At 46.6% G+C, this 5,147-nt stretch overlaps 1 long non-coding RNA gene across 2 annotated transcripts; it reads left to right on the top strand.

Moving 5' to 3' along the window:
- The first annotated feature begins 2,548 nt into the window (after window positions 1-2,548).
- LOC127393639 (uncharacterized) lies at window positions 2,549-4,904 on the top strand. 2 transcript variants are annotated; one of them, XR_007891515.1, is made up of 2 exons: window positions 2,549-2,697; window positions 4,609-4,904. It is a non-coding gene; the product is annotated as an uncharacterized LOC127393639 (long non-coding RNA). The 2 variants fall into 2 exon arrangements; XR_007891516.1 differs by lacking the exon at window positions 2,549-2,697 and adding an exon at window positions 4,066-4,331.
- The last annotated feature ends 243 nt before the right edge of the window (window positions 4,905-5,147 follow it).

Here is a 5,147-nt window from a genome sequence, read left to right as displayed (position 1 = left end):
TCCGCCCCACAGTCCGGGGGGAGGATGGAGATAACCTTGACTTGAGTTCCCTGGGGATCACAGCCAAACACCAGGAAGGGCAGCTGAGATATGAGGAGAAGATGCTGAAAAACTCATGTATCACTTCTTGAGAAGCAAGTGGAAGTCCTGCCAAGCCAGCTCCACAACTTGGAGTGTCACACGAGAAACATTGTGAAGTCTGGGGAGCACGTTGAAAGGGAGAGAAGGAAAATGAGTATTTGTAAAGAACTGATCTCCTGGCTGCTTTAGTGTTACCCTGAGTTGGTGGGTGGCTTCATGCACCTGTGAAATGCGCCTCTTGGAGTGAGGAACTCCCAGTGAAAATACTGGCCAACACACTGGCCAGAGATCAGTGTTAATGACATAATTTTTCACACCCCTTGCTCTCCGTGAGTAGGAATTGCATCTGGGTGTTTCTTGTGAGTCATGTCTTTGACATCCTGCATAGACTGATTTACAGAACTTCCTGGGCTCACTGTGGCTGCTTCCCTGGTGCTTCACAGCAAGTTTTAAGGAATGTGGGATCAGGCCATGGACCAAAAGGAACCTCCATCCACAGGGGAGATCAAGCAAGCAGGTGGAGCAGCGGGACACGAGGGCTCCTGTTTGCAGGAGCAGGAGTGTTTGTTTTGCTTTCTGAGTGATGACAAGTGAGCAAACAAGATCTGAATTTCACATCTGCTCCAAAGACTTCTCTTACTCTCTGTAAGTAGCCAAAACATATCAGGAGTTGGTAAGACAACATGTCTGATGGATTTATGCTTTTTTTTTCATCAGCTTGCTGAAAAGTGGAAGCTAAATGACAAAATATTTCATAAGCAGTCACAGGGTCCATCTCTCGGCATGTGGGAGTACTGGTAAGAGCCAGCTTTGCCTGAAATTGCAAACTGCTCCTTGAATGAAGCTCTGTCACAGTGTCCTCATGTTTCCCATGTGACCCACCTGGCCATCCCCACTTGAAAGTGTTCAGTCACTCACCTGTGTGTACGATGTCCAGAGACACGGTTTCGTCTCGTTTCCTGAGGTGCCATTACCCCATTTTGGTGATGTTTGGGGAAATGTTTATCTGCCTGGGTCCTGCTAGAAGTAATGATTGAGAATATCTGCTTCCTGACCATTTGGTTATAGCTGTGGGATGGCTGCTGGCAGCTAATGTGTCTGCTCTGTCACAGGGAACATTTCCAACCCCATTTAAACAACCTTTTCTCTGCTCTCTTCAAAGAGATGGCAGTTATCCTTACCAGTCAATAGACTGCCTTCCAGGTACTCCGTCATCTTTAGACACACCATGCAGTTCGTTATAGCAGCGCTAAATCAAACCCACTTCTTGTCAGAAGGAACTTTCCCACCTCCTTCCTAGGAGACCTGCCAGTCCCTGCAGGTGCAGCCCATCCCGCCCAGGCGCCCCGGCCCCGCCGCGCCCCCGGCTGGGTAACTGAGATGGTGACACAGTCTCTGTTGGGGTTTTTTCCCCCCCCAAGTGTAAAAGTTTTCTGAGCATGTTAGAGAATGAGGCTAGAATAGCTGAGTAAAGAAGTGGATAAATCACTCAAATATGAGCTGAATGGGAAGGAAAACCACAGAAGGTGGAGAGAGAATAGACCTGCTGTGCCCGGGAACCTGTGGCAGACGGATGAGCACACCCTGTTTGCAGCCTTGCTGGAGCTAAACCTTTCCACAGTTGTTCCAGCCAGGGGTAGTTTCCAGACACACAGACTCTGCTCGTCACACATCCCCAGAAGCACAGAGCCCGTGGCAGGGGGGGCCCTTGTCCTGCACGGACACACACGTGGGGATGGCTTGGGCTTCATGGTGGTGATGAAAGAGGTGCTTAGGTATCTATGTGGTCAAAATGACCACTTGTTATTGAGGTCTAAAAGCAAGTCAGGCTCCCTAGCAGACAGGTGGAAGAAGGTGGGTTTTAGATCAGTTTTTCTCAATCCCAAACATCCAGGTATTTACTAGGATTTTCCTTAGCCTGACTGGCAGGGAGTGTGTCAATGAATGACAAAGTTTGCATTAGGGTCCAGTGATGAACATAAGTCCCAAAGTTAGAGGGGTGCAGCAGTGCTCCTTAGCCCAGGGCTTTGCCAAGGAATTTTCATAAGAGTCTAGAATTATGACAATGCTTAAAACCAGCATGAAAAGTGCTGCAGCTCCTAACGTCTGAGATTTATATTGATGGGGTCTGTAGCAGAACCACCTCCTTCCTCATAAAGCTGCACATCAGCTTTGAGATGCCAGACAAGAGACCACCTGCCTCTCTCCTGATTTATTACCAGAGTCATCTGGTGCCATTTGATTCCTCCCAGTGTGAAACCATTCATTATTTATATTGCAAAGAACTAGGAATAGCTGTCAGGTGTCCGTTTGCAGGTTGGCATTGGCAGAGAGGATGCAGGGTATTCTGAGCATCCCCACCAGCTTGGCTGGGATCCTTGTTGTTTTGCATCTTCAAGTTTCAGTTCAACCTTCTGGTTCATAATAATCTTACAGCTCGAATTGCAACAAAAGCTCCGAGCATCTCTCACCAGGGTGAGGGGGAAATCACAAAAGGAGTTAAAATAAGTGGTGGTGATAGCACAGCAGAGCTCCTGCCACACAAGCTGAAGGTGGATTTAATGTGGAAGCTTCATGGTTACAGCATCAGACTTTGTATTTCTTGTGTGCGTGTGGGTGAGTTGATCAGTGCCTTCTTTTGAGAGAGGGTGTAAAAGCAGATTGGGAAAACAGGAAAGGTGAAAGGACAGCGAGGGTGGGAGCTGGAAGGAGGCAGGGGATTCAGTGCCAGGAAAATCAGGCTTCTTAGGAAGAGGTGGTCCTTCTGGAAGGGAAAGGCCTCTGTAGATGCAAATGCAGAAATCATTCTCATGTGGTGTTTCACTGAATTAAAATGTTAATATTTTCTCCAATAATTAATAGAGAAGCAGATGAACAGTAAAGACTGTTCTACCAGATACTTCCTAGCAAAGCATTTTCTCCTTATCCTTTTCTATTGCCTTCCTACCCTGGTTAAAAAAATGTACCCAATCACATCTGCTCTGTTAGTGCAGGTTGCTGCCAGTGCTTGGAGCCACACAGGGAGTGTCCTGGAGGATGTGGATGGCAGCTGCTCAGGGGGTCAGGGGGACACTTGCCAAAAGGAAGATAGTTTCTAGAACTTACCAATGAATTTGCAGGGATATCCCCAGATGATACATCCCAGCATCCCACTAATATGGTAACTATTTATGAATCATGATTGTACTTCGTGCTCTTGTTCAGGACAAACCACTTCACGTGTGGGGTATCAAACCCCCAGGAGCAGGGTTGCCAGCCCTGGGCGGGGTCCCAGTAGGACCCACTCAGAATGTGCAGTTTTCACCAGTGTTTTGGTCCTGCTGAGCAGCTTCACATGACTCTGCTGCTGCTGGCAGGACAGGGCTCAGATGAGATGACCTTTAATTGCTGCCCTTTCCTCTTCATTGACTTTTTAATGTATGTCAGATGCACCCCGAGCAGACAGTGAGGATTCTCTGCAAACTGCTCTCTGGGTGCCTGTTACCTGCAGCCTGGTGTAGATGCTGCTGCCCTCAGCATCTGCCCCTGGAAAGGAACCTTCCCAGGGCCCACGTGCTGTGCTCCAGCAACACTGAGTGCTGCATTCCATCAGTAATGCTGTTGGTTTGCACAGTATTTGCTCCTTGAGCAAAGGTTTTGCCACAGAATGGCTTTTGCTGTTGGGAGAGAGCAGAATGTGGGGTAGTTTCCCAGGATGTTAAGGAATAAACTGCTGCTTGTCATATGGCTCTGGGCTGGGGTCACCTCATCCCCTGGCCCTCCCAGCCTGCCAGTGAGGTCCTGCTTATCAGCAAGAGTTAATCTGAACATTATTAATCTTTGAGGCTTAATATTTGTTTGCTTCCCATCCTGCAGAAGCCTACACTCACTTCTCTCCCTTGGGAAAAATACATTTTCCAACTTTTTGTGCAAGAGGAGGAGAAAATCAGATCACTTTCCTGAGGCCACAGAATTTGTCAGATACCCATTCCAAAGGGTGTTTATTGCAGCCCTTCATCCCATTCCCTGACTGGTGAGCCTGAATTCCCTGCCTGGCAACAGATGGGATGCCAATTTATTTTTAGCAGTTTGTTTGCTTTGATTGAACCTTTAAACAGTATCCTGCCTTTAAGTCCTTGAGTTACCTTGGGGGCTAACAAGCTAGCCTGAGCTTCTCTGCACAAGGAAATTCAGAAGAGAAACTACCTGTGATGAGCAACTATCCCAGCTGCATAGAAACAATGTTTTACTCTTCATCTGGGGGACCTGGGGTATGTTATAAGTATTACCTGGCACTCTGAGAAGTGAGTTATTCATTTTATTTTACAGAAAGGAAAACAGCACAGAAAAATGTCACCTCCCTAAGTGCTGGGTGAGTGTGTAAGGTCACATTCAGTCTTAGTTCCCCAAAAATCTGACAAAAGACATCAAAACGGGTCAGAGGGCCTTAAGACAGGCAGTTTCCCCTATTTGCATGATCCTGTGCACACAGTTTTATCTAGGAAAATAGTTTTACACACACCTTTTCATTTCTTCTGTCTAAACCAGGCACAAATCCCTGCAAAAAACTCCTTGGAGGACCCTCTAATGCTTTCTGTAATGAGGGGAACAGGGAGCGCTTCTTGTCATCGGCTACGACTGCATCAAGAACAAAGTATCACCCTCATGTTCCACTGAAAAGGTCTTAATGAAGCTCTGCCTGTTTCTGAGAAGCCTAAACCCCTTTGTGCTCATTCCAGCATTGAGCTGTGTACAAAACACCAGCCTTACCAAGGCTCTCTCTTGGGCCTGGCTAGAAAATGAATCTCTTTTATTAAAAATATTTAACTTCTGGTCTCCTTTCACCCATTTGTTCAGTTATTTGCTAAAACAGAGAACTCTTTTAGCCCCCTCCTTTTGTGTTTTTTTTCCCCCCCTAAGTGGCTTAAAAAAATTAAGTGTAATGGAGGAGCTTTGATTGGATTCCTCACTCAGCTGGTTAATTAGGTATATCTAAATAAGTTACAAAATGTGTTCCTTTGGACTCAATTCCTTTTCCTTTATCCAAACTGAAATGCAGTGTTCTCCAGAGAGTTCTTGTTTGAGGA

The sequence above is a fragment of the Apus apus genome, chromosome 23 (genome assembly GCF_020740795.1).
Source record: "Apus apus isolate bApuApu2 chromosome 23, bApuApu2.pri.cur, whole genome shotgun sequence".
Classification (NCBI taxonomy): Eukaryota; Metazoa; Chordata; class Aves; order Apodiformes; family Apodidae; genus Apus; species Apus apus.
Note: the sequence above shows the minus strand (reverse complement) of the source record. Positions and strands in the feature narration are given on the sequence as shown.